This window comes from Trichoplusia ni, chromosome 3 (assembly GCF_003590095.1).
Source record: "Trichoplusia ni isolate ovarian cell line Hi5 chromosome 3, tn1, whole genome shotgun sequence".
NCBI lineage: Eukaryota > Metazoa > Arthropoda > Insecta > Lepidoptera > Noctuidae > Trichoplusia > Trichoplusia ni.
The window spans coordinates 8644161-8664752 of NC_039480.1; the positions used below are offsets into that span (position 1 = coordinate 8644161).

Here is a 20592-nt window from a genome sequence, read left to right on the forward strand (position 1 = left end):
TCTCGAAAACAAGGCGAGCCGTAATGTAAACGTTGTTTTTTTGCTTCTCTGACAAATGATGCAGATAGTGGAAATTGTGAGAAAATATTCAGCGGTTTTTCTTAGTTTTTGAATTTATCACAAATAGAAGCTTATTTCTCTGTTGAGACAGGATAAAATTGGATTTTATGGAAGATTCGTCAATACAAAACCATCTAATTTATATGAAAACAGTAACGACCAGCACGACTGATCCAATACTTTATTGAGCAAAACCAAAATTCAATTACAAACTTCAGCCAAAATCACGAATATTCTTCATTATGAAATAAACAAATGAGTAAATCTGTGGACGAGTCCGGGCGTGATTATATAGCCGCTGTTGTAAACTAATAGCGTTTGTCTCGACTCAGCAGCTGTGCTTCCGACCGCTAGAAAAATGTAGCACGATAACAGAAGCTGTAGCTGAAAAACTATTTTTAACATGGCTGAAAAATGTACAAATTAAAGGCGATCATGTGACAGGCCGTCATTTTTTTGGTTTTTTCACCACTGTGAGAAAGTTGTAGGCTATAATTGTTATGTAATAAGGTTTACTTTGTTTCTTCTTAAAAAAATTGAACTCCCAGCCTGGATCTCCTCGATCTACGTGTCGCTCACAACATTGTTTCTCTACCTCCACCGAGGATCCCCTAAGGGGAATTCGCCCGCAAGGAAATCACAGGCGCTTGAAACCGAAATTTATGGTTTGAACAAACAAATGTGGAGATAAAAGAAGCAATCCTTTCTTTCTTTTATCATAACCGACATGAGGAAGCGGGGTTTTGATGAGACTTGCATAACGAGTTCTACTACTATGTTACCCAAATTCGACATCATTTATCGTGAAAACGGCAGCAAAGAAAAATTCAGGTCTTTATTTAATATTTGCGCTTGGATTTCGGGACTCCAAGCCATAATTAAGCCAATTTATCCTATACGAATTGTTACCTCGTTACCCGGGTAAGGGTTTAAATATACAGTTTCCCTTCTCCGAACTCCAAACCAAAACCCAATTGCACAAACTTACAAACAAATTACAGGTAATTAAAACCTCAATTTATAGTTATTACAGACGACAATAGTAACATCGATAATGTAATCGCGATTACTGCTCCAGAATTAGAATAGTTTCGAGATACTCCGGTTAAATGAGGCAGTTAAAGTTTTCCGCTTAGTTTCAGCCGCTCTGGATGGATCCCGGGAAACAAGTTCCAAACGACTTTTGTAACACTTGGAGATATAAAACTGCAATTAACTACAGTCTCCGCTGTTTTCTAATTAAATTCTTATAAATTTTAATTTAATTTTGATGAAATATGTATCTTTTTTATTTCGTATAACTTCAATTTTAATTTTAAATTAAACAAATTGTAAAGATATAACTAATTTTGTTACAAGCACGCTCAGTATTTGAGCGTAGTTTTTAGATTTTCAGAAAAATCTGGAGAAAGCACCAATTTTTTTTGGAAATACTAAGCTCCAGTAAGAAAACAAAAGTACAAAAGATAATGCTAACCTTTTTACCGCAAAGAAGCCAAACATTTTAACTAAAATTGTTTTATTAGATAGCATCAATTTACGTGAAACATCCAAAAACGTAACTCTACATGAGTTAGATCAAATTTTAAAGTGTTGCCATCTATTCACGTGTTGAATGAAAATCCATTTCACTAAACACCCACTCAATCTAATTGTGAACAGTTTCGCTGAAAGGTAGGTCTCGTCCACAATCATTATTGCATCAACATGACACGTTTCATTTAAATTAATTCTCCGGAATAATTATTTGTTTGTGTGTAGTGGACAGTGGTCGTTAGTGGGAGTCACCTCTGCTTTCATTACATTAAAAACATTCTACAATTTTGTGCTTGATTGTCTTTAGATGTTTGTCAAAAAATAAGGCCTAAACAAAGATGGCACGGAATAGAGCAATGTCGACGATGAAGATGATGTCTGCCGTAAATGCTAGATAAGTATATGTATGAACGCATAAGGTAAATAAGTTGAAATGATACACTGAAACTCAATTTAATTTATTCGCATTGAGAGGCTTAAGCATTAACCAATAATGCTGACTATTAAAGCCTGAAATTCAATAGAACTAAATACGTATTGTTTCCAGGCAAATAAACAGTGACGTGGACCACACAATAAATTCCATCATCCCTTAACTACGCTAGCCAATGGAATTCCAACGAAATTAATTCTAAAACCCTTGATCATTTTGGACACCAGTTGGTTAAACCACGTACCTATTTAGTTTAGAAATAGGCTTCAATAATTAATTTTCTGTCAATTAATATAAGGAGTGTGGAAATTTTTCATGCTGTTCAATCATATTTTGTAACCAAACATACTTATTATTGTAACCCATTTATAAGTAGTTTTTGCTTTTAGGCAGTTGAATGAACATATTATGTAAAGCTAAGAGTTGCAACTGTCCGGCCGCGGAGTAGGGATATTCGGACTCTCGCCAATTTAAAACGTCCCGAGTTCCTACAATTACCTAAACCAGAGATTTTGATGGTTGATTAGGTTCTACCCGACTCTGGTAAGCCTCAGTCCTTTTGGAATCCTTGAGGAGTGGGTGTGGACTTTCTCACATGTGAGTACTAAAAGTCTATACATTTACTGTGCTGATTTTCCTTCTAAATAGAATAATTATTGTCTACCATATTGTATGCCTCATTGTCTACAGGAGTTATAAAAGTTTCACAATCAAATGAGATAATATTTATTATCTGTGGAGCAACCGCTGCGCACATCTGGGTCGTGTCTATAGCTTGACGTGAATTCTACTTGACAGCTCATTGCGGCGGGAAAAATAATACAGATAAAAAATTGCGTCAGCTTTTTTAACCTTTGTTAACATTTTTGCTTTAGTTTTAACGGGTTGTGAAAGAAAGCCACGTACTATCTTTCAGTGATAGTTAGTGTTATTCCTACAGGAAAAGTTTCATTTTACTTGAGGGACCCGAGTGAGTGCTTATTAGGAAATGTACGACGACGAAGTAGGGTTTCCATCTGTGGAGTGGAAAAATTATGGCTTTATGTAGAGCATCTCCTAAATTGAACGGATGAAGCAACATTTTTGCTCAAAAAATAAACTACGAATTTTGAAATATTCATTATATCTACGCCTAAATTTAAGTATGCTAGTACACAGGTGTATAGCCTGTTAACTTTATATTTCTTGATTATTTTAATAAAGTAATGAAGGGAATATCAAGGTAAAAAAAGCTGTATCCTTTCATCACTTCGATAAGAAAGGAAATGCCGAAATTGTCAATAAAAAGTAAATAGCCGGTTAAATACAAGTCAGGGTCACTACACTGAGAGTTCAGTACAAATGGGCTCGTGGGTTGGCGTTAGGAAATCAAAAACTTTGAGGGTGAGGTTTGTTGTCACCTAATAAATCATTACCATTACAACCACTGCTTAACTTCGATCTTTATTTTTAGTTTGTTGTTGTAGCACCAAGAACTACACATCATCTATGAAAATTTCAACTTTCTAGCTGTCTCGGTTCAAGAGACAGCATGTTGTCAAACGAACAGTCAGCGGCGTATCACTAACAGGGTACCGTTTTTACACTTCAGGTACGGAACCGTAAAAAAGGAATGTTTTCAATAACAAGCTCCCATTACCCGTACTTATTGGCTCTCATATAATAATAACATTAAATACTCAACACCTTTGTTGGAGATAGCATTTATTAGGTCATAACTCGTTTATAATACGAGAGAAAGGTTACTAGTAGGTGCTAACGGGTGATCGTGAACGTTCCACGGTGGCCTATTAAATTTAATAGGCAGGTATGGCGTAAAATATATTTAATTGAATAGATACGTTTTTATGTGAACCTTTATATTGGTCGTAAATATTGAGTATACGGCTGTTATGAAAAGATTTTTTCCTCAAATATTGAGATGTATTTAGGCGTTTATGAGGAAAAGGAAATTAAGAAGAATGCTTTAGCGATAAAAAAAAAATTTAGTCTAGAGGAGAAAATCGGAAATCTCAAAAAGCAGGGCACAGCGTCGCAAAGTTATTTAACCATATTATTTAAAAAAAAACTGTTAGTACTCTGGTAAAAAAAAAACATGAAACTCATAGCTCAAGTTAAATCGCACGAAAAATAATGAAGTCAAATACTGGTGGTAGTGATTCCGACTATTCGGGCGGGTTTTATTCCTGACGCCAGTTAGGCCCGATTGAATTTACGGCGGGAAGCAATGGACCAATCCCTTTGATATATGCTGCAATGGTTACTTTATAACCTCAGCTTTGTGTCCAACATGTTATGACATGATAAAGGGGGCTGCGTCAAAGGATTGCAGGTAACGACAATTAGTAAGACTTATCCTTGCCGATTGGTGATCTTTCACAAGGATGATCGGAAGAATAGTGTCTATCGGGAACAACCCAAAATATCTGGCTCATTGATAATTAAACGAAGATTTCGCTCAATGCAGTCTATCTTTTTACGAGTTTTACACTACTCGTGCAGAACAAACACCAAATAAATGTAGTTTCAAAGCTACGACAAATTAGATGACACATGAAAATGAGAATACGAATACATTCTGCAAATGTACGATGATTATACGGTATCCTGACGCTTATACGATTACAGTTGGTAAAACACTGGCATACGTTATTTCTACTGGTCGTCCGTATGCTCTGTAGCTTTAAAATCCCGCGTAAATTTCCGAGGCGCAATTTGCAAAGCGACGATTCTCTTGATTTATACACCTACCGAGTCCCGACACCTCTCGCGTTTTAACATAAATCTATGTTACTAAAACATGGATATGCAAACGAACAGATTTTTGTAAATTTGATTTTTAAAAGAGCTCCACATTTACGATTTTGCCGGACCATTTTTCGGTATTCGGGCGCTTGGAAATAGTGGCGGAATTCCGTTGCGCATGTTATAGATAATGGTAGGAACGTCACGAATGCCGCTCCTGACAATAAAACCGGTGGCGCACGTTTTTTTATAAAGCAGTAATAAATGTTTGTGGTGATGGTTCTGGGGCATGCAGGATAGAGCGATGGTCGAGTCGCAGACCATGGAGTAGTTTAACAGATTAATAAACCGTATTATTAATCTGTAATCTTCATTAGGTAGCGACTAAATCTGTGATCATTTATAGTTAAATGTGATATAGTAAGGATACCTTCACAATTCTTGCTCCCAATAATGACATAGCAAACTTCATGGTTTTTTTTTTACATTTTATTAGACAATTATTTTTTTCAAGAAGCTGATTGTATTATATTTGAATTATCCACATAACGTTTAAAGAGTGAGCATGACTTATTTAAATATTGCGTAAACGTTTTGGTACAGAATGCCTAAAATATCCTTAACCAAGGTTAAGATTAACCTCAACAAAGGGCGTTTTTCGTGAGACAAATTATTCTAAATTTTAATATTACGCGTAGGCGAAGGAAATGTCACTTCGTGTGAATGAATATAGATATTACGAGCCCTACACATAACCTTTTTAATTAATACAGACGTTAAGGTCTATTAAAAATCGAGTAACATTAATGTAGGGAGTGTTTTATTAATTATTTATTGTTAAAATTTGTTAAAAGTGCCAAATTCAGGTATAAGTAATAATTTAATTCAGTTTAAACATTATATAGGTGTAATAACCAATGTATAAAGACGTACTAACTGAGTAATGTGCTGGCAAATATTAGTTTAAACGGTTTTGACACACATGTCATTAACCTGACAATTTCAGTGACGTTACTTTTTCGGATGAGGAAGCACTTAGGAAGCAAATATTAAATTCGTCGAAACATCGTGTCAGCGTCTCTTCTTACAGGCAAATAATGTATCGTCAAATAGGCAATGCAAAAAAAAAACACGGATCAGTCCTCAAGGAAGTCGATTCATTTACTTCCAAAAAACCACTGACAAATAAGTTTTTCCGTTACAAAATCGTAACTAATAACTTAGATAACGTAAAACAATTAATGTTACATAAAATCCGAAACAATTTTGCACAAAAACCATTATGTAAATTATAACATCCAACACTTTCAGTCTCAGACGAAAATTTCAACGAATTAACCAGCTTAACAACAAAAAATATCGCTGAAAGCTTTACCCGTTTTAGACCTATATTTACATAAAACCTACTTTTTGTTGTTTTATTTTTCTTTTACAAAGACACTGTACTCGACAATAATTTAATCTGACGAGTCACTTTGTTGAAATGAATGAGGGAATATTTCACAAGCACTAACACCGCTAGGCAGCTAAGCCTAGTAATGGAGGCTTGCCTTCATTGCGTATTACTTTAAATGAGTAAAGGGACGCTAATAAAGAAGTTTGTAAACACCTTAAAACTTATTTTTTTAACAAAACGAAGGCCTTTAACGAATTAAAAACTAAAATAGAATTTGAATATAGAACAATAAAAGAAGATGTAAAATAAATAAATACTTCTTTTTAAAGCGATCTTCTTACTGCTATCTCATTTTCGTTTGAAGATTATTAAACATAGAAACTGTAAAAAGGTTGACTTATCATGTTATTGACAGCTGTTTTTCTTTTAAAACCCTGTCAAGATAAAGATGATTCATCCACTTTTTAAGTTATATAAAACAAGTGAGGAGAAAAGAATCACGAAATACGTAAATTAAAGGACCTTGCTAAAAATGTACATTTTGAGTAACACAAGGCGACAGTTTTTATTCATAGTGTAACTTTGGTGTTGACAGCTGAACTAAACAAAATATTAATAAAGAATGTACAAAACGTAGCTGCTGAAGAATAGCAATAAGCTCGTGCTAAGATTTATGACAGAATGCTAAGTGAATACGTTTCGCGAGGCATCTTGAGCTTAAACGACTTAAAACTAGTTTCAGTTGTTCCACAACTTCTGAATAGTAAATATTTCTAGAGAATTTCATCAAACGCTAAAGTCCCTCTTTAATTAAAACTGAAGTAAATAGTAATTAAGTTTTTATCATTGTTTGTTTTAATAAAATAATTATGGAATGATCTCCATTTTTGGGAGATATTCTTAAAACACTCATACACCTTTCGTGAGGCGTTTTTATATATTTTTCTTTAACACCGGGTTATTAATGTGTATTCAAAGATAAATTTCGCGAATCGAACGGAGGTCGAATACCAATACATACGTGTGATAAAACCAGTATTCAATAAGAAATCGTTAGAATGTGTCGTAAAAATTAAATGAGATAATTAAGAATCAGATGATTTAGATAAAATGACAAGGTATCTTAACTTTTCTGAACGTTTTATGACTAACAAATGACCTTAACCCTCAAGTAATGCTATTTCTCTTTTTGTCCAAAAATAATATGCAATCTCATTTTAAATGGGCGACAGCAAATGAGACAAGCAGCTTGTTTTTACATGTCATTGCCGGCTGGCATAAAATAGTTCCGGCTTATATAAAAATCCCAAAACCAGTCTTTTTTTGTTTTGTAGAGGATAGATGGCTACTGAACATGCAAAGAATATACACAAACCACATATAGAGAGTTAGTACTGGCACAGAAGAGTCTTATAACAAACCTAACAGGATTTTTTAAATTAAAATTGTAGTAGACCCTTGTATTTTACCCATAGTTATCAACAATAGAATCAAAGAACTCCTCCTTTTTATGCAAAACTCGTGTATTTATGTGAAAAAAAGCCCCAAAGCAATGCTAGGACAACATACGCCAAACAATTTCCCGCTTAATGTGCTCCACTCCGGCCCGCTGTCTGTCATTGGGGACCAGTGTAAGGGCGAACGCCCATTGTCGACCAAATATCACTCTAGAATCCTTTTTTTCCATTCGTACAATTACTTCAGTTGTTCTTGTGATTTAAATGAAGTAAAAAGGATTAAATATGCAAATATTCAGTAGGAAAATCGGATAAAGATTTAATCTCGAATGTCAAGTCATTTGCGCACCGGCAAATTATTTCGACTTCAACACAAAGGGTCACGTATTCAAGCATTTACACAACTGGAATTCCAATTTTCTTTACTCAAAAATGCAGTTATTTTAAGTACCAAAACAAAATTCCGGCGTATATTCAACTCGGTGTAGAATCATCCTTAATGCCATTCAGATCCGATTGTCCGGACAAATCACGCGGTAAGCCTCGGATTTTGAATTACGAAATTCTGAATTTGAATTGGAATTAGAGCTCTTGTTATTGTTGCACGGAACCAAATTGAAGGTTCGATACGATCCAGCGTTATGTAATAACCTAAATTATTGCCGGCTTCGACGAGTTATCCGATGTTTTGGCGGGAACTTGTTGTTTTGACAGATTAATTGTGAACGATTTACAAAGAGGTGAGGCTTGTCCCAAGGATTTAATTAATTTATATTGATTGCTTGATTTAGCGAGAGGTTTTGCCTGCGTTGATGTCAGTATTTGCAGTTGAACGTTGTCTATGTTGTGGAATTTAAAGTGTTCTTTCTATAACGAATATTATCAATTGATAGTGATATTTCAGTGAAAGTATGCATCTATTCCATCTTTTTTAAATTAAATAAACACTGTCGATCTTTTAGCAAAAAAAAAGCCGGTTCAGCTAATTGAACCCAGCTAATCTCAGCTAATCTCCATCCCAATGCAACCAACTGCCATCGTAAGGAACCGTTCCCAAACGCTGATCAATTACATGTCATTTTATAGAATACTCTACAAGCCATTACAACCACATGTAATCGGTGGGATTATCTAACTAAATGGAACATGCAAGCATTAAATCGCATAACGAATGCCCCGGCCGCTTTACACAAACAAGTTAATTCACAGAACGACAACAGTTCATCAATTAAGTGGAGAGGGCCACATTAATTCGCGACGTGACGTAAGCCGGTTCACCGGATAGATTTGCATTTGTTCCCGATAAGCGAACAAACGGACACTAATTATACGCCGCGCGGTTTCTGATATCCTGGTACCTGAAGCGATACTCATCGTCAAATGTAACCTTTTGTATAATTGAGTAATATTTATTTAGAAACTTAAGATCATACGAGAAGGTAATTAAAATTATTTAAATAATGCTGCATTCATACTTTTGGGTACTCATGTAACGAATGAAAGTATAATCTCAAACGCCACATCTTTTACTTCGACTTTTTAAAACGAGTCTACTTTCTAACAACCGTTTCTTTAATTTTCGTATAAAAACCCTTCAATATTTACTTCAGGAATTACTTTAGTGGTACATAGATGAATTTTGACTATAGTCGCTATACATGAAACCTTTAACAAGATCTGTGCAGATCGGCAAGCTGATACAGAACAGTGACAGTAAAAACTATATCCGAAGCGAACGGCATATAAAAATAGTTATTTCCAGAGCACTGAATTATTGAGATCGGAGTTTTGCGCTATAAACATAAAACAATGATCCAGATCCCTGAGTCGACATGAGCCTACATTTAATGCATACAAACAAGTCATCAAAAGTTACGATTGTACAGCGATTTTCTCGGATTTTTTCCTTACTTTGAAACGTCATAAAAGAGAAATTGTTTCTTTGCCAGCGCTGGCGATAGACGCAAATAAATATTTATTGGAAGTAAGATAGTAACGTCTCCGTAACCTACTTACTCCGTCGTTTATAAAACATTTTCGCACGATAATAAAGCTACTTTATCATTCAATTACTTTTAGTACGCTTCCGTTTTTTTGAGAAGGTATTAAACGTAAATTTATTCTTATTACGGAGTTATATCCACAAAACAATACGCTCGGCGCCTACATTCAGAGAACTGGGTATATGCTGCCTGATATTTATATACTAAATGGAATGCACACAATTTGTACATGTGTATAATCTCGGAGGGTCTACCATCATGTGAAATACTAATATTGCAGTTGTTAAAGAGCGACAATGATACGCAAAGGGTTGCTACCAGGTTCCTATTGCAACGCTTTGTTTAATATTTCGATACGATCATCAATAAGTATAACACGATTTACATTTCAATTACTTACTTCGTAGGTTGACAACTGTCTTGGATCCAAATTGTGTTTCTTCTTACCTAAATCATACCAAGACTACCAGAAAGCTAAACACACATTCACTGGCTTGATAAAAATAGGGACGACCGTAGTCTACATGAAGACGGAATCAGAATGCAGCGCGGGTCGGTCGTGCCTCACCTATTTTATAGCTACCCTTGACCTCCGGCTCTGGACCTCATATACTATGAGGGTACTTCTGTGACATGTCCGAAATACATTTGCAATCCCCTCCGCTGCGGGTTGAGAATTTGAATAAGAAGAATGGGTACTTTGTACTTGGTTTTATTGTTTTTGTATTTTTGGTGGATGGTCCTTGGGAAAGTTAATGCCTACTATATTTAGTAGTGTCTATAAATAGAGTTGTGTTTTGATACATACCTGAATAAACCGTACCGACACCAAGTAGGAGAGTAATATTATCTTCTTTAAGAAGGTTTAGGTATCGTAAAACATGAAGAAAAACATTTCTGAACTGTGTTACAAAGTAGCAGTGACGTCAAAGTGTCCTAAACGTTTTCCACCAGCAAAGAGAATCCTTCCCACGCGCTAATTCTCCTTTATCAACTTCTTTGTATTTTGTTTTGAGCTCTAGCTTTCATAATATCTTCTACGGGCTCAATATCGTTGGTCGACTTGAAATACAGAACTGTCAACCAATTCCCAATTCTAGGGAACCGGCCTCTCAATTCTCCAATTTATATGCAAGTTAGGTTAATGCTATATAAACTTTTTGGTGTAACCTTGTTAATATTTATCAGTTCCCAAACATGGTTGTGAGGGTCTGTTTTAAGCTCTAAGGATCGTATAAATATACAGTGTTAAAAAAACTTACTTGGTTTTGATAGTCCTATTTTGCTACAGGCTCAGGGTGACCTGTCCATCCAATATCCAAGTACCGGACGGTGTCCTACACTAAAAATGCGAAAGTTTATGCCTATACATAAACTACAGCAGCATAAGTTGATCGATCACAGGCTAAGCTACGCTTCATACGGTGGATCCGTGGATGGGTTGAGATGGATTTTTTAAGACATGCTAAATTGTGAGTACCGTCTATTATTCATACATGTTCGATATTCGTTACGAATAGTCAGTAGCAAAAAAGTCTTATAATCAGTCTTCGACCAAATAGCTGGGTTAGGGGGATCAGATGAGTAGTCGCTCTTTGTAAAACACTAAACCAGCATCCGGTTAGATTAAAAGCCAATCTCAACATAGTTGAGGAAAGGTTAGGCTGGTGATTCATGAATCTTATGTCATAGATACACTTTGTATGGAGATGAAATCTATATTTATTTTCTATCTTATACCTTCATGAAAATGTTAGTCACTAAACTAATTCTGGAACCGAACCTTTGTAATTGGATCTAGTTTTATTGACTAAGTTAGACTTTGTTATTGAAATCGCGTGCTTCTCGTAGTTTGCCCTGTATAATGTAAATTAATTTTGGCTCAAGTTTTTATGGGAGGGCTTTTTGCTATAAGCTTAAATTCTAATTAAATTTACCTAGCTGCACTTAATTGTATTATATTAGATTAAGTAAAAAATAGTATTTTGTGCAGGTTCTCTTAGAAGCGTTAAAATACCCGTTTACATTTCGTCGTTTTTATTGCTTGGGGAGCATGTAACATATAGACACAAAACATTTATTTTCATGCCCATAGAAAATATTCATGTTTTTTACATCATCAAAATCAACACGACGCTGTTGCTGCTAACCAGTGAACTTACAATGCCTTTAATAATGTAAATGTGCAAGTACCGTACAAAGTTAACAAATATTTGTATCAAATATATTATAATATGAACGTATAAATAACGCAATGCCTACTGAAGGAATCTTGTTCCCAAATTCCGGTCACAGTTTGTCTCAACGGAGCTAGACTAATACTTATTGAAGGTTCTATTGATTCGAGTTTCAGTACTACAACAGCAACTTGAAGTTAGACGGGCGCAGAATTCATAATCTCAGCTGCCTCTTAGCTTCAGCTTAGCTAGACTATGTCAACAGATTCGCAAACTAAATTACTTTAAAGAAGCGACCAACTTCCCTGGTAGGTACTTATGTACTTGCAGAATATATTGTGATAACAAGTTCGTTGAATATCCCAACTAAGTAGGCAAAAAAACATGTTGTTGAAAAAATCTATTGCGTGGCAAGAAATATTTAAAATTGCGTTGTAAATAAAATAAACATTCTAAGCTCAAAAACGGGTGTATTTTTAAGTACTCAAGAAAGCTTTTATTTAAAACTTGTACTCCATAATCAGTAAATTGCTTACAACTAAAAGGAATAGTTTAGCCAGTATCCAAACAACCGCAACCCATGACCTAAACAAACTTTTCCAAATGAAACAATTACTTAAATTACAATGCGAACCGCCATTAATTACCGGAGCAATGATCCAGTAATCTCCACTTTCATTCCGAAGTTCTGCGACGGTAAACTTAGCGTCCCTAATGTATTGCCGCCACATTCATCATGCTTAGCGCCGATAGCTTTAGCAATAGCTATTCCAATAATATTTTAACTAAATCTCAAGAAGTTATTGATTTCATTTCATTTTCAGTTATGCTATTCCCGATGGGTATTAAGCTCGTAAATTATTATCAAAATTAATGTCTTTTACAAAATAACTTAAAACGAATTTTAATATAAGTAGATTCATTTAGGTCACATTTTAAAATTAAAGCTCAATCGGAACTTTTTTCTATATCATTGCGGAAATTATGTTCAGGAAATTTAACGCCCGCCTATTCTCTTCAGCTTGAAAAAACCCTCCAAAAATCAAGAAAAAATAGGATAATTTAAATAAAAGTATATTTAAGTACTCTTAAATAAATACTACCATCTGACCACTGACCCCTCTGATTGCCCCTTGGGACCACGCTAATGTATTGAACTTGCCCCAAGCAGAAAAGGGACAATATCCTCCTATCACTCCACGACCGGTCATGTTTTCTATACTTACCCTTATTATTTCCACATTTGGGTAACCCTTCATTTATGTAAAAAACACACACCCACTTTCCGTAAAACAATGCTTAGAGTAGCTGAGCTTAACAGTACCTATTAGATAAAATACTACCACTTGTGATCTGAATCACATTGATGTGCCCGGACACAGAGCTGAATATGTGGATGATAGCAAAATTATAAATCTATCAGCCTCTAAATAACATAAGACGATACTACTCATGACCAAAAAATACAAACCTAGATTAAAATTCTTTGAAGAGATTTGGGCAATAATTTGGCTTGGAGGATGCCTAACCAAATAATAATGGCGTCATCAATATACCCGGCTCTCTGCTCCTCCCCATTCGTTATTAGGGATTTTTCATCCTTCTCTAAGGAAATGAACAAAGGATATCGATAGTTTAAGGGTGGGTTTTACTGCGCGAACTTGTGCATTTGGTTTTTTGAAATTAAAGATAGAATGAATGTTACATGAGGTACAAGCATCAATAAAGATCAACACTGCCAAACACGTTATTATAATATCTACAAAATTAACAAAAAAAAATGCAAACAAAAATTGTGATTTGTAGCTGAAATGTTCTCATTATTAAGGGGAATTAAAAAAAACAAAGAATGATAAAAAAAAACTAAAATCAAATATTTCAAAGAATAGTATTAAATATCTAAATTTACCAATCAAACATGACACGGATACGCAAAACGTGCACATAGAATCGTATACAAATCACGCAGTGAAACAAAACCTTAACAGTTTGCCAAACGGGTTCTTTAAGAAGTCTCGCCAATATAATAGGGTCTGTGTGGGTAAGACACTGCTATATATTACATAACTCTACAGCCTAACATCTCGGCTTTAAATATCTCAAGTCTATTGTTCATAAGGATTCTCTCTCGTGTGGTCTAATCTGGTCCTATGTCTGTAAAATGTCTCATATTTTATGAGTTTCTGCCCTAGCAGACTTTATTGAAGTACTTTCGGATATTGTCAAAGGCAAACCCCACTTTAAAGGGTAGCAGTTAACTTTTTGTTTTATAAATCTTCCCTTCGTGGTAGTCATTTTTTTATTTATGGGCCATGGTAAACTAAATACCATATACATAAATACTTGATTTAATGACGGACAGTATGTAAAATGCAGTATCCTGAAAGTAATGAGAAGAACCAAGACTTTTAACGTCCTCAAAGACTTTGAACTTTAATATAGAAAGCTTTACTTGAGGATGTTTTCAAAAGGATATGCAGTTAGAACGGTGAAGGTTTGCCGAGACCCTCGGTTCGGAGAGTAATTACTTTTCAAGCAGCCACAAAACCTGTTTAAGGGTCGGGGTGCATTTCAAATTTGGAGATGAATGGCCATGGAATACATTACCGAAAATCCTGCGAGTAACGAAAAAATAAGTACATACGTCGTTTATTTCTACATGAGTGATAGTAAATATAACCAGTTTATTAGTGGAACTACGGTCTCCAGTTCTGTTGTTGATTTGCTATTTATTGCTTATTATTTAAGCTTTCACGACGTCTGTCATTAGCCTTAAGAGGCTAGAAAACATCAGAGACTGACCACAGGACTTGGTAAATTTACATTAATAATTGTAAAGCAGGGTAAATTATATGGTATGTTGTGGTTGGTAATAAGCCACCTGATCGTTCTGAAAAGAGCCTGCTGAATGATACATTGATTAAACGAACATTACATTGGAGATGTTACGCGAATAAGAAGCCGTACGATAGAATCCACGTCCTCACCGTGAAATTGAGTTAACCTCAAACAAAATAAATGGGTTCCAAGCATAACAACGTGAAAGGTAATTCAATGCAAATTAATATAAAAGACGTGAACAAACGATCGTTGGAAGAACAGTAATAGAATGTCGTAAGCTGAGACTTAGGGAATTCTAATATAGAATTTATACTTAAGGTATAAGTAATTTTTGTGGAATGCAGCTTACCCGAGGCAAGGGACGTCGTAAGTATGAAAAATACTCAAAAAACGAGATAAAATTCAACGCCTGACGGCTCACGTACGTGCCAAGACACTTCACAGCATTGCGAAACAAGATCCAACGCTGAGAAAATTTTAATAACGAGATGCAATGCACACCGTCCACAAAACAGTCTTATGAAGTTCTAAAACTAGATTTAATTAAGCAAGTACCGAAACGGGCGCGACGAAAAACTTTGAAAGAATCTTTGAATTAATGAGGTGCTCAAAATTCCAGCTCCGGTGAAATTTGCGGGTGCCCCCAGATGCCTAGCACGGCCAGGACGTGTGAACCCCGCGAGGCCATTTAATTTGCTTCTTTCTTCGGAAGCCTTAAGTGTTCGACGTAATAGAGAGCTCTTTTTACTTTGGTTGTGCAGTGTTCTGGAGATTGTAAGCAAAACTTAAATTAGTGGCTGGGATATGAGGATGTTTTTAAATAGAGGATGCGTGACTCATTGAAGTTTTTTATATCTACTTTTTCTTCTATAGTTCTTATCTCGCAACCACGAGCTCTTCATTTATTTTGAACCGACTTCAAAAAAGATGAGTTTATTTACCTACATCATAACGTCGAGTCAGATGAATCGATTTAGTCGATTTTCGGTTAACGTTGAATAGCTGTCATTTGGTCCCATGAAAACCAGGATGTCATCAAGTTAGGAGCAATAATTTTGACGTCAATAAATTGTATCATGTATGGTTCTGTCATTGAAATAATAAACTTACTGTTTAAATAAGGCATTTGAACGTGGTACGTATTAGTAAGGAAAACATGGTTCTAATATATTTAACCATAGCCACACGTTACACAGACAAATTGTAGTGGTTTATCGTACATATTCGAGCAAAACAATAATATATTGACTCCACAATTACACTGTCTAACCCATTGAACGTAACTTAAACAGCGCGAGTCTGTACATCATGTGTATTACATTTATTAATGGACGACAGCTGTTTGTCATCGGCTTAACGCGAACGCGCGTGTTAACGTTACCGATGGGAATTTGAAACCTGGAATGAGAAATTGCGACCTTATTTTGTGGTAACGTAAATGTATTGTTTGTTTAATATTAGGGAATTTTCTTTTTACGAAGTTTCCAGAAAATTGGTACTTTGAAGGAATAATAACAGCTGAATAATAACAACAGAATGTTAAAGCTGGAAATTTTAGTCTATAGAGACTGCCTGAACAGAATGTCTAAAAGAATAGTACTATATCTATATTTACAGTCAATTTTAAGCTATTTTCTTTATGTGGTAAGATAGTACATATTTTCAATAGCTTGTACCTTAATAATTGACTAAAACGCTTAAAAAAAAAATGATCATTTTTTTACGTCATCAAGGCAGCCAAAAAAACTCGAAGAATTCCACCCATTGACCAAAATCCTTATAGAGCAAGAGCCCGTGAACCCCAGACCTTCGTTATTTTATAAAAGCTGAAAGTTTGTCAGCGCATACTCCCAACACAGGTAAGAACGATGGACCATTATGAAGTTTGGGTTATAGTGGCTTAGGCAGGTAAACGGTACTAAAGGTGTGTAAAATACCGATCTAAATTCGTCAAATAATAAAGTGCGATTTTTTGATATTATCTTCAGAATATTATTAAAAATCACGTTATTCATTGCCAGACACTTAACATCGTGGCAACCCCTTGCCAGACACCCTTAATGTTCATGAAATTATAGTTTAACTTACGTTATAGTATAAAAGCTGATTTTTATAAATAATACTTGGGTAATAAGTAGATGATGTTTCCTCATTAGCCAGACATTTTTTATAGTTCCAACCCCTTGCCAGACAAGCATGTAGGGTAGCTGTAGGAGCGAGCGCGAGGCAGTATGTATATGAGTGAGTGCGAGTGAGATGCGTTTGTATTGTTTAGTATTTAATACATGCTTACATCAACTAAAACAATAATATGTGCTATCTTCAATTATTATTAATTAAATATTCGTTATAAATGATAAGAATAATATTAATTATGAATTATGAATGACTCATGCAAATAAACTTTTTGGCGCAGATTTATGTAAATTTTAAAAACATCTTAAGGAAAGACATTCGATGCTACAATTACCTTAAATTGTTAAAAATTTTAATTTATTTTATCAAAAACAGGTTTAAAAAAAAAGCCAAAAAATAAAATATTTTTCAAAAATTTAATTAAAAATAGGTTAATGATGCTACAAGTTATTACTGAGGATAAAAAAATAAATTGATGACATTACATATTATTATAGAGTATAAAAGACAATATTAATTTATTCATTATCATCATCAATGTTATCATTTTCTTCGTCACTGTTACTCCATTCGATATCTTGGTCTTCTTCTTCTGCGTCAGTTTCTGTAAAAATGTAAAAAAGTAATTGGGATTAAAAGTATTAAAAAAAATGTAAAATGGATTGAAGTAGTTATACCTGAGACAGTTTTCAGTGAATCTCTAACGAAGTTTGGTAACTGATCACCTTCAAACCATTTAAAATGGTACTGATTATTTTCGAGTACCCATCCATTATTCTCGGGTTGATAAATTATGGCGAGACCAGGGAAATAGGGATTAATTTATATATGGAGAATATTATAGATTCCAGTTTAAATTTAATAGGTACTCATACCTAAGATAGGTCAACTATACAAAATAAAGTAGTGCATCAAAGCTACGCTAAGGCGGTACGAAGTTCGCCGGGTCAGCTAGTCATACTATAAAATATTATTTGTCACTACTTTTTTTTGCAAATAACACAAATTAATGTTTCACCTATGATTTGTTTTTATAATACAAAATCACTTTAATTTAAAAAGTCACATAAACAAATTGTAAAAATATAATCTACGTATCATGCTATATTATATTATTTTAGCTGATGTAAACATGTACTGAGTACTAAACAATACATGCGCAGTAGAAATAACAACTGCGCAGTGAGGGATCGCGGTAGACTTAACTCGCCATCTCACTCGCACTCACTCATATACATACTGCCTCGCGCTCGCTCCTACAGCTACCCTACATGCTTGTCTGGCAAGGGGTTGGAACTATAAAAAATGTCTGGCTAATGAGGAAACATCATCTACTTATTACCCAAGTATTATTTATAAAAATCAGCTTTTATACTATAACGTAAGTTAAACTATAATTTCATGAACATTAAGGGTGTCTGGCAAGGGGTTGCCACGATGTTAAGTGTCTGGCAATGAATAACGTGATTTTTAATAATATTCTGAAGATAATATCAAAAAATCGCACTTTATTATTTGACGAATTTAGATCGGTATTTTACACACCTTTAGTACCGTTTACCTGCCTAAGCCACTATAACCCAAACTTCATAATGGTCCATCGTTCTTACCTGTGTTGGGAGTATGCGCTGACAAACTTTCAGCTTTTATAAAATAACGAAGGTCTGGGGTTCACGGGCTCTTAGACCATTAACACTCCATTCAAAAACTCTTAACCAAACCAAATAGCGACAAAATTAATTCAATTACTTTCTTCAACTGTGACTTCCGTTGGCGTAACGTCAGCGTGTATTATATACGGCTTTTCGCGCTGACATATGACGTCATCAAGGGCACGTGGGGGGGGTACCGTCACCAGTCACTCAGATATGATCACGTTTAACGGGAGTGACATAACGTGCCGGGACCTCGCTTCCTTTGTTAAGCCGACTTGATAAGAGCACCATGTTACGGGGTCATGTGTAACTTCTTATCTTGATTAAACTCATGTTATGCTGTAATTTCTGTATGTTAAAGCTATTTTTAGGTATGTGCGATTTGAAGTGTTTTTTGACGTCATCTTGAAATGTTGAAAGAACGCTGCCGTTGTTTTTACCTTATTCATTTTTTTAGAATATAATTTTAAAAAAAGAATAACTTATCAAACGGTTGACTCACGTGATTGCCCGACTAGTTGCAGACTCAACAAGAGTCCTTAATCATGAGCTGACGGATCGATTGCAATCCCGTGAGAAAACCGCTGCATTATTTAATAATGAATAATATTTTCACGATAGTTACTATAAAATAATATCTTGGTCATTGACATTAATCTCAATGGAACTAATAGATTAGTGTAAGCAATGTCAAAAAATATGCCATTATGAAATATAATCTTATGAAGCTTCAATCTTCTGCATTTAATTGAATTTACAGCCCTTGATGCAGGGTATCTCAACGTGCTCTCGCAGAATAAATAAGTAGTTGCTTACACTTATAAATGTTGATCTAGGTCTCTTCAAAAACAAAATCCATTTACTTTATATTTACGAATGTTATTTAACTTGATACTCTACAAAACTGATAGGCTGATAGTATACAATTAGTACTTTTCCTACTAATCCCGTCACGCACTAAAGTATCGAATTCATGTGCGTATTATAAAACTATCATTTAATTTTTTTGCCAGACTGTTTTAAGGTACGACAGAGATTAAGAGGTTGTTAAAAAAACTCAGACCTTTGCATTTATTCCCAACTAATTAATACCTACAGTTTCTTTGAGAGCTTTCTCACACATAAAAACGAGATAAAACGCTCATGTTTTGTTTAAGAAAATCAATAATGCATTCACGCGCAACAAAATAGTGTCAACTCCGTCGACGAGCAGTTTTTTTTCCTTTTATCAATTTCCTGACATCGTACTTGGACGAAAACACCCCTCATTTTCTCCGCTACGTTATAAACGTGTAAACAAAACAATAGCGAACACTATGTTCTTACGATCCCAGTTTTCCTCATGCAAGAGAAATAAACCGGTAAATACCTTCCTGAATATAAATTCTTTAAAATATAATTTAAATAAAAATATTATTTTGGTTCTGTAAGAGATTAAAGGTGGGTAGAAAAATTATTTCATTCAGACAACTGCCATTGTTTATTGCAACACTCAACCATCACTCGACGAGAAAAAAACATTTATTTCCCTAGTTCTCTTTCAAAAAATACGCTCAAAGATTTTTCTCTATTTGTAAAGTTCTTTAACCTTGTCTAATGCTACAGAAATAAAAGTTGTATTTGTTGGAGATATTCGAAGCTATTAAACTCATAATTCTTTTGTGAACAATGAGACTCTTGTATTGACCTTTGCTATCCCAAAGTTCCAGTTAATTTGCACCGGTTGGCTGAGGTAAAATTGTCAAAGCCCAAATTATAGTACCTTTATTTTTTTCATGATTTAGACCCGAGTCGCGAAGTTTTATAATGTGCTCAAATTGGGAAAGTTTGTAAACATTTATTGCATCTTTGTAGGTTTTACTCTTTAATATTTTACCAAATTGTTTTTCTTTTGATTTCGTGTTTCATTACATTTTTTATAAGCATTTTGTGCTCACGTCGTTACAAATACATAACATTTTTATGAACAACGTTAGAGTCTTATTAAATGTACGTACTATATTAGTTAAGGGATTTCCTTTCTTGAAACCCTTTACTGTCATTATTCTTAAGCTGACCATTTCCTAATCGTGCGTCATCATAATCTCGGAAACCCAACGCTTGTCCGTTATCAAGTAAATCATGGTTACAGGGTCGCTCCATCCATCAAGCAA

At 34.7% G+C, this 20592-nt stretch overlaps 1 long non-coding RNA gene across 1 annotated transcript; it reads right to left on the reverse strand.

Annotated features, from left to right (window-relative positions):
* Positions 1–17330: 17330 nt before the first annotated feature.
* Positions 17331–17658, reverse strand: LOC113492390. The gene is made up of 2 exons (XR_003400495.1): positions 17462–17658; positions 17331–17388 (listed from the first exon to the last, which is right to left on the reverse strand). It is a non-coding gene; the product is annotated as an uncharacterized LOC113492390 (long non-coding RNA).
* Positions 17659–20592: the final 2934 nt, after the last annotated feature.